The following is a 10223-nucleotide window of genomic DNA, read 5'->3' as shown; positions in this document are numbered from 1 at the left end:
TTATATTCACTAGTTTCTTGTATTTTTTTAGATTCCACGTGTAAGGGGTGTCATACAGAATTTCCCTTTATCTGACTTATCTCCCCAAGCACAGTGCCCTCCAAGTCAGTGCTGTGCAGTTTTAAATGAACCAAGTTGACCATCTGTTATATGTTACTTTCTTCATGTTGCTTTGAAATGGGTGAGATAACTTATACCATCTGCCCCTTCCATCGGTTATCTTTTCCTAATAATTTATATATGCAAAACATACGATAAAGTGGGAATTCCATGTGGTTTGAGTTTTCTTGCCATGGGCGTACATAACTTATGTTAGAGAATGGCAACACACATTTCTGTGTGCTGGAATTACCAGATAGTTTGGGTTCTTTGAGTCTTTTGTATTAAAGTACTAAAGAATAAACTAAAAACCAAAGCAAGAAAAAAGTGGCCTGAGACAGAATCATAAAATTAGGGCGAGATTTGAAGATAAACCAGAGTACAGCAATGTACAGAATGAGCTTCAGGAGTTTAAAAAAAAAAAGAGAAAAAAGCTGTGGAAGGCCTGTGTTTTGGGTCAAGGGAAGATTTCTAAGATATATTGGTACGTGGAAAAGTGAATTCAGAATTCGCTCAGGCGAATCCGTTGTGTTTCGTTTGGGGGGGTGAAATGACGCACTTCGGGAAACTACATGTTTTTCAGTATGTTCCTATATTTATGGACCCAGATCCATAGAAAAGGTCTAGAAAGATACACATCAAACAGATGACAGCTGAGGGACATGGAGGGAGATTGTAAAGGACAACTTTGGATTTATTCCCTTTTATTCCTCCATGGTTTGAGTTTTGAAACCAAGCCCCGAATTACATATGACTGGCAGAATTGAAACGACCGTAGCGTTCGAAGTGCCCGAGGTTTCACATCTGTTTTTATCTGGTGGCTCCCTTTGTCTTGGCGTGTCGGATTCCAACGTGCAGCTCTGCCCGTGCGCGGCCATCTGGGTAGGTAGCTTTCTTGGGAGCACATTTCGATGCAGCCTCTCTTCGCCTTGAAACACCTCCCCTGCCTTTTGCCCCTCCCTTATCACCGTCATGCCAGGCGGTCTCCAGTTGGGTGGAGGGATCTTGCAGACTTTTTACAGGAAGATATCACACCTGCTCTTTAGCTGTGTGGCCCCCCCCTGGTGCTGTGAACCCCTTGTGCGTTCTAAAAATATCCTGTGTGTTCACTTTGATGGTTTGTTTGTTTGAAGTCAGCAGAGTTAGATGGAATACCTACTTTTTTTTACGGCCCTGTCTTCGTCACTGGGCCAGAGGCACACGTGTTAAGCATTATACTCATGCAAGCGCAGGGGAATTGTTGAGGAAAAGGATAAATTACAATCCTTAAACATAGGCATAGGACTCCTCTTAAATCAGAATCATTGGAAAATGACTATTATTAAGCATTTCAGTCCAAATAATTACAGATTCCGAGCAACAGTATAAAGTTTGTAACATTTTGCTCTATAACCAGCTCATTACAGATGATCAGGGGTGATTCCATCCTGATTTTGGCTCATGAAAAGGGAGAATGCTTATTATTATGATTATTATTATCGGTTTTTACGACTTCTTTTTTTTTATAGGGCTATCAGATCTGAGGTCTGTTCATTATTTCAGAAATGCCTCGTGCCAGAGCGTTGTAGGATCTATTTTGGGGTTATAATGTGGTGTCTGTGGCATCTGACAAACTCATGTTTTAATTTATTTCAGAAACTTCTGGGACTTGAAGGCAATGTGTATTTGTAAAACACATTTTGATTCCATCCTAAGTATGCACTCATGTGTTTAAAAGATGTGTTCTTTTCACAGTGGTTAGGCCGGCCAACAGAGATTTGAGTTAAAAATTGACATGGGTTTGGGCTGGAGCGGATCCTAAATTCCATCCTTCCTGCAAATGAGGGGAACACACTGTTCAGGTGTCAAAAACCAAAAAACGTGAGATCACACTGTGAGCTACTCTTTCTGGAGAAATGGGCTGAAATGTAAGACTCTCAGTATTTAATTGGGCCACAGCGTCTCTCGTTAGGGAAGTAGATAGTAAAGCCTTAATTTTTAAGCCGAACCCAGCTGAGCAATTTAACGGTTAATAGACAATGAACACAACTTCAGAAGAGTATTTACCAGCGAAAGGAATAGGCAAACCCTTCTACGATTGCATTTCTCATCTTTCATTAGGTAAAAGACCTTCCAAACTGAAATTCTCTTCTGCCCTATTCATTGAAAAACAATGGATACCAGAGAATAAAGACCAAACATCAATCACAGAGACCAGAACCATAATTATTAAAACAACAAAACACCGTACTATATGTGTAGTTCACAGACAGGGCTGGTCCGAAGAGGTCTCTGTAGTAAATTTTTAAAGTATTAGCCATGACCAGGAACGGACACTCCCAGGCTGCTAGGACGACTTGTAAATAAGGAATTTCAGCATCACCAGTACATCCTATAATTATTTATAATGGCGGCGGAATGTTGGTATTTCCGGTGCCTTTGGGGATCCGTAAAAGACAAGAGTCATATTTCTTCCATTAGCGATTGTATGGTCACTAATGCCACGCAGGGCACGCACGTACCCACCGCCTTGCCCGTGCTGTTATCCGAGAATGTAAAGCAGGAACCGAAGCCTCATTTCTCCTGTTTTATTCGGAAACGTGCCGCTTCCTCATCGAATCCAGTTCTAGAAAGCTCGCCCTTCGAATGCCAGAACCAATTTTCACCATTCTGGGGTGAGAACCTCATTAGGTGTATCGCTTCCATTTCATTGATCTGCCACAGACGGAAACAAAGTAATTTAACGTGTCCGGACCGAAGGAGAGAAGTCAGAACCCACGAAGTAGCTGTTTTCTCTTGTCCCATGTCAGGCTGGCTTCGGGCCACTTTTATGCCTCCAATACGCCTCCGCTGTGAGTGGGTAGCCACGGCCTCCGAGCTCAGGGGGGGCGGGCAAGGCATTTTCTAAATTCCTTATTCTTGCGTCACAGCCCCCTGCCCCAACCAGGAACCTTGGGTAGGGACTGTTACCCGACTGGCGTTTATGTCTAGCTTAGGTCGCCAAGCTTGCTGCAGTCCCCAGCCTCAGCAGTGCCCACACTCCCAGCAGGGTTCTTTTCGCCTGTTTGCAGCATCCCCGGTAACCAGCGCCCGCTCTGGAAAGGGCACAAACCTTTATCCAGTCGCAGAGAATGAAGGTGACGCCCCCAAGGCGTGAGGATGGGACCCGGTCGGCTGTTAACCTTGGGTCTGAGTCCAGCACCAGTTTCTCTTTCCGCGGTAGAACAACTCGATGTTCTGAGCCTGCTGTTGTCTGGGACCCGCGTAGACAAGCTTGCGAAGAGGTTGCTGGTGGATTGAGGGGCGGGGGGCGGAGCCGTGGACATCTTGGGAAGGAAGGTATCAGGAATGCAGGGCAGGATTTCCGTACGCATCGGGACAGCCCGTGGACGGCCTCAAAAGATTTATTGTTGCCCATCGTCTCCTGTCTCAGGGACTTTAAACGGCTGCAGGTTGTACTCCACGCTCAGATGGTCATTGGTTTAGTTACAGGTGATTGGCGTGAACGTTCAAAGCTGCGGGTGACCCCCCCCCATCCATGCCCCGAGCAAATTATCGCTGCTAGAAAGTAAAAGATAGTTCATGCAGCATCCTGGCTGACTTTCAAAAGTAGCTTTGGAAGGACCAGGATTAACTATTTCCTCAAGACCAAAATGGTATTATTATAGTACCATCTGCTATGCACATCCCACCGCCCCCAGAAAGGGCTTATAAAGGCAGGGTAGCCTAATAAAATACAGGAAGCCCAGTTACATTTGAGGTTGGGGTAAATGCTGAATGATTGTTTAAAGCATGAGCATGTCCCCAATTAACGTACGTACTTAAAAAAACTATCCATTATTTGCCCCAGCTTCCAAAGTAGCTGGTGAATAGACGAGCGGTAACTGTTAAGTAACTGTTAAGTGTGTCCAGCGCAGTATTTGGGACATCCTTGTGCTTGCGGGCGTCCTGTAATTTGGTTTGCTAAAGCAGCAGCCGTCCATAAAGGGCACTGTTGCAAATTGTTTGTGACAGAGGGATAATCATCTAGCGATCCCCAGATGCTTTCACTCAGAAAGAAGTCTAAATAGGGTCGACTTAAAGAAAACAAACCTTAACAAATAAGAGAACAAGGCTCTCCTTCACGAAAGGGAGAGGCTTGGCAAAAAAAGAAACAATCGTCTGAAATAGCTTGAAGAATGGCACCGTCCGTCAGTCCGCCCAGGATGCCGTCGTGGTTCTTTGCTAAGAACGTCATCCTCTTCTTCGGGTTGGCATTCATCCCGGTTGGCAACGCTGTGAGCCTTGGAGAGAAAAAATATTTGGGGCTTCAGTTTGTGCCCGAACTGACCGTCTACCCATGAGAAGCCCTAAGTGAAATCAACGTTATGCAAAATAACTCCCAGATGATACATCTGGGCGATTGTAACAGTTTCATAACTATTCCTATCAACTTAGATTCTCCCATCTCCCCTTGCCATTGCAGTGGCTTTAAATGTTATTTCGTGTGGAAAAATAAACACGACATTCTTCTTCCTGCTGCCTTTAAGACTTTATAATAATAAGTAAACAGTTACTTCCTGGCCGCCTAATATTTATACAGGTGGAGCTTGTTTCTCTGGGCAGAGGAAAACATTTTGAAAGAATGCATGCAGCGGCTTTCTGTCTTCTGTGACATTTTATTTTCATGAAACGATGACCTAGAAAGCAAAAGTCCACATGTAATCCAAGGGCTTTAACGTTTTTCCTTGAAACCAGAAGCTAGCGCGGTGGCTACCAACACAGTGGATACGCACTAGGCACTGGCTCCTGATTCACGTAGGACACCTGGGTGAAGTGTGCTTTGCAGACAAAATCGTTACAACGGATTAAAATGTGTGTATCCACGGGACTTCGGGGACAGCCAGATTTTCCTCGAGATTCTAGAAAAGAGAGAAGGCAAGCCATAGTACGTGTCTTCCCACTGTCGCGTGCTTTCCTGCTCTTAAAAAAAGATGGCAAGGAGATGAATATTGGTGTGACGTATTCAGGGTCCAGCTGGCGGGATGATGGTGGTTCACAGACTTCCAAAAGTCATCGGATGGACAGACGAAGTGTCAGGTGAATGGGCTAAGGGGGCATTTGGGTCACCACTGAGAGAACTTGCCTTTATGGGTTCGGGACATTGGAACCTTGCGTCCAGGGCACGGCTCCGTGTTCATACAAAGTCCTCCCAGCTGACCATCACCTGTGGCGGTTTTGTGTAGACACGGATGCACTGAAATACCACGTCGGGGACTATAGCGGATTGCGTGGCTCTTAGAGAGATCCCCTCCCGCAGGGACACCTGGAGCTCATGGCGGGAACACACACACGTGGTTTTAATTGATGGAAAGGAAGCTTGAACCAGTGGCAATGGGATCCGTCCTCCTTTTGGTTACCTTAGATTCTTGCTATTTCAGGACCAGAGGACACCGGGTTTTCGAGGATTTATATTACGGTACTTCATTTGCAGGGGGAGCCGTGAGCCCAGAAAAGAAGCACGTTTTTAGGAAGCCAAGGAGGAAAGACAGAGAAAGATGGACAGAAGCCATGAGTCCCACAGAGGAGCAGGTGGGGAGGTTGCCCCGCCCTAGTTTAGTGAACCCCACCTTTTCCTTTTCGTTCCTTTTCTGGTCTGAGGCGATGCCATCGTGACCATCGGTACCCAACATACATGCCACAGAAAACCTCTATTGCAGGAGGAAGGTAATAATAATATTACGTCTCTACCCTTTTTGGAAATACGTTGTGTAAGAGAGATGGCGCAGCGTAGGTTCATATATGGGTGGAAGAGATGGTATAGTTTTAAAATGATTGAAAAAACGAATGAAAGGTTTAATTACAATGTTAGCAACCTGCGTATATTGTATGTTTCATCGTGTGTGTGTGTGTGGGGGGGTGATGCCACAGTACAGAATAGTATGAAACGCTCGCCTGTGTGAGACGACCACCCCTGGGGGCCAGCAGGATACTGAGTTTCTGTAGCTGCCCTTGTGAAGAGCGTCTGGCCAGACGTTAGATGCTCACTAAGTACGTGGACATCTCATGACCCAGCCCTATCCGTTGTAGGTGTAAATCCCAGAGGAATTCTTACAGAAGTGTGTGAGGTGACGCATCGCGGGTATTTCCTGTGGTTTAGGGCATTCCAGGCTGTCCTAGGTGGTCATCACCCTGTGAAGCTCGTAAAACACGGTAGACGCATGCTACAGACAGATACACTTTACCATAGTTGGAGTTTCAGCTACAGGATGAGGTCTTAAAAGCATTTTTTTTTAAACATCTTTATTGGAGTATAATTGCTTTACAATGGTGTGTTAGTTTCTGCTGTATAACAAAGTGAATCGGCTATACGTATACATATGTTCCCATATCCCCTCCCTCTTGCATCTCCCTCCCTCCCACCCTCCCTATCCCACCCCTCTAGGTGGTCACAAAGCACCGAGCTGATCTCCCTGTGCTATGCGGCTGCTTCCCACTAGCTATCTATTTTACATTTGGGAGTGTATATATGTCCATGCCACTCTCTCACTTCGTCCCAGCTTACCCTTCCCCCTCCCCGTGTCCTCAAGTCCATTCTCTACGTCTGCGTCTTTATTCCTGTCCTGCTTCTAGGTTCTTGAGAACCTTTTTTTTTTTTAGATTCCATATTTATGTGTTAGCATAATAGCATTCTGCTGTTTTTAAGTTGATTCCACACTGTGCCCAAGATAAGGCAAGGCTTAATCATTGTTCGTCTCTTGAACTTATCTACAAAACAGAAATAGAGTCACAGACGTAGAAAACAAACTTATGGTTACTGTGGGTAAGGGCGGGGGAGGGATAAACGGGGAGATTGGGACTGACACATACACACTACTATATATAGAATAGATAACTAATAAGGACCTACTGTACAGCACAGGGAACTCTACTCAATACTCTGTAATGGCCTATATGGGAAAAGAATCTTTAAAAAAAGTGGATATATATGTATAACTGATTCACTTTGCTGTACCGCAGAAACTAACAGCATTGTAAATCAACTGTACTGCAATAAAAAATTTCATAAAAAAAAATAATTATTTGTCTCTAAATTTGGCTTAGAAAAGACTAATTTTCTTGTTAACAGCAGGCAAACAAAAACCCAGCCAGATATTCCACTTCATCCTTGCACTCGAGAAAATGCAGCACGTTCTTGATGAGATCCTTCTGGGCGAAAAGTTGCTGATGTGAACAAAAGCAAGGGGGGCAGGGGAGGGTGGATTACCTCAAGTAAGACATTTGCTAAAGAAAGAGTAAAATCAAAAGTCTTTTTTTTTTTTTTGAAAGAGTATTCTTTTCTCAAAATTGATCCCATGTTAATGTAATTTTTCGTGTCCGACGGGGCGACGTGTGTGGGCTGGGACCTGAAACATAAAGACTGGGTCCCTAAACTTGAGAAAATGAGCTGCAGGGAGGGAGCCCGAGGAAAATGATGACACCCCGGGGAAATGCCGTTGATGCCTTTAACCGCAAACAGCTGTCCTTTGCAGACCACTGGGCGGTGGTCATCAGTTTGCAAATGTTAGGTGTGGTTGGTCCAGAAAAAAGCCATCGTGCTGACTTCATTATAAACTACTCTTGGGAAAAGGCAAAGGCCAAATGGAGCTAGAAAGACCCAGTATCTGACACGGATTGCAGACATCTCTCCGACTTCGCTTTGTGGTGTTTGCAGCGATTGTATCGATATTTTCCAAAGGACGGCTTGAGTCCCACCATCTGTTTCCCCATCAGCTGCAACATCCGGGCGTGAATCCCACAGGCATCTTCGTCTGATGCTCAAGGGGGCTCCACGTTGCACAGAAAACCCGAGTTGATCCTCGTCTCTGGAAAATGTGGATCCCCTTCTGCAGAGAGAAACACGCGTGGCTAGACAGCATCGCCTAAAAGATTTCAAGGGGCAGATTGCACAAGGATCCGATAACCCCCTTATCGGTCATGCTGGAGATATTCACAGCGCATTTCTCACTGCTTTCGAGAGGGTAACATTTGCTGAAGACTTTGACATATTAAAAATGTATTTAAGGGGCTTCCCTGGTGGCGCAGTGGTTGAGAGTCCGCCTGCCGATGCAGGGGACGCGGGTGCGTGCCCCGGTCCGGGAATATCCCACATGCCGCGGAGCGGCTGGGCCCGTGAGCCATGATGGCCGCTGAGCCTGCGCGTCCGGAGCCTGTGCTCCGCAACGGGAGGGGCCGCAACAGTGAGAGGCCCGCGTACCGCAGGAAAAAAAAAATGTATTTAAGAAGCTGATATAAATTGCGCTTTGCCTCGTCTCTAGAGTGTGTGCGTTTGGGACTGACTGTCACACAATCTGCACCAACAGATGTGTAGGGTATGGGTTTCAAAAAGGAGAACGGACTCGAACAGGGTTGTATGTGGGCATCAGATTTCCTTGGAATATTATTGTTTTCCTTCCACATCATCTCTCGCGTGATAGCACAAGGTTAATATATGATGTATTAAACCCCTCAGCTGGAATGCTTGAGATATGACCCTCTGAGTCTCATCCCCCGAGGCCGGTGGAAACCAGAAGTCCGGCTCAGCCACAGGGAACACACACGGCCCTTTCCTTAGCCCACAGAGCACGCCACGCCCGACACAGGAAGGGCAGCCTGCATTTTCTGCTATGGGTCCATCAACTCCTCGAGCCATAGGGCTGGAGGGCCATTCAGCCAACGTGTGGCCAAGAATCTTGCAAGGTTCTCTAGCAACTTTCACTAAAATCAGCGTGGGCGTGAGCTGTGAATCCCTCATTGGAGATTGGCTTTGCCCTAAAAGCATAACATCGAATATAGTTGCATCACTTTATAGGATCAGAAAGAATCTCCAGCTGAGGAGTCTCTCCCTTAATTCTGTGCAGGAACATAGGCATGAACGCTCCCATGCTTTGAACATCAGGCATCGTGAGGATGATGTGGACCTAAAACTTCCTCTGGGGACTTGGATGTGCTGTAACCTCCTTCCTCCTTCACGTGACATCTCATGCATCAAGGACGATCCCGTTAACGGTCAAAACACAAGACAAAAAAAACCCACCTGCAGTACGTTAACATCTGGAGTGGAATTAAAATTAAAATACTTTTTTTTTTAAACATCTTTATTGGAGTATAATTGCTTTACAGTGGTGTGTTAGTTTCTGCTGTATAACAAAGTGAATCAGCTCTACGTATACATATGTTCCCACATATTCAGTGTGAGAAACAGTGGAAAGAGTTTCATCTCTCAGAAGTTCACATAATCAAGACAAGGTTTCCGTCCAGATGCGTCAGTCGCTTCTGGTTTCAACAGAATCGAGTATGTACCTCTTAGTTTCAGTGACAAAGCCTTCGAAAATGGGTCCCTTCCAACACGTAGTATTAGTATTATCATTATTATTGACTTATTTTTTCTTTTAAAATTATTTTTAAATTTTTTATTATTTTTCAGTGGAAGTATAGTTGGTGTACAATGTAGTGATTCACAATTTTTAAAGGTTATACTTCACTTGTAGTTATTAGAAAACATTGGCTATATCTCCTGTGCTGTACAATGTATCCTTGTGGCTTACGTATTTTATACATAGTAGTTTGTATCTCTTAATCCCCTTCCCCTATCTTGCCCCTCCCCCCTTCCCTCTCCCCACTGGTAACCACTAATTTGTTCTCTATCTGTGAGTCTGCTTCTTTTTTGTTATATTCACTAGTTTGTTTTATTTTTTAGATTCTGTCTGACTTATTTCACTTAGCATAATGCCTTCCAAATCCATGCATGTTGCTGTAAATGTCATTATTTCATTCTTTGTTTATGGTTGAGTACTATTCCATTGTATATATACACCACATCTTTATCCATTCATCATTATTGACTTACTATTCCAGTAACCAGCCCTCCATGACACTTGAATTCGATGTTTTTGCTTTTCTCTACACATGCTTCATTCCTTGCTTTGTTCCCATGAGTTTCCTCAGAGTACTGATTCTCCGTGTCTTGTGTGCAAATAAAATCTATTTTTCAACACCGGGTACAAATGGGTCTTCCTCCATAGACCCATCTTGGGTTCCTAGGAAGCTCTCTCCTTTTCCCGTCATGCGTGGTTTATATAGCTTGTACCCAGGTGTCACCTGCCAACTTCTAGTACCTTATTTCC

At 44.8% G+C, this 10223-nt stretch overlaps 1 long non-coding RNA gene across 1 annotated transcript; it reads right to left on the bottom strand.

Annotated features, from left to right (window-relative positions):
* Positions 1-2283: 2283 nt before the first annotated feature.
* Positions 2284-3604, bottom strand: LOC137217800 (uncharacterized). The gene is made up of 2 exons (XR_010940257.1): positions 3191-3604; positions 2284-2793 (listed from the first exon to the last, which is right to left on the bottom strand). It is a non-coding gene; the product is annotated as an uncharacterized lncRNA (long non-coding RNA).
* Positions 3605-10223: the final 6619 nt, after the last annotated feature.

Source organism: Pseudorca crassidens, chromosome Y (assembly GCF_039906515.1).
Source record: "Pseudorca crassidens isolate mPseCra1 chromosome Y, mPseCra1.hap1, whole genome shotgun sequence".
In the NCBI taxonomy this organism is placed as follows: Eukaryota; Metazoa; Chordata; class Mammalia; order Artiodactyla; family Delphinidae; genus Pseudorca; species Pseudorca crassidens.
Note: the sequence above shows the minus strand (reverse complement) of the source record. Positions and strands in the feature narration are given on the sequence as shown.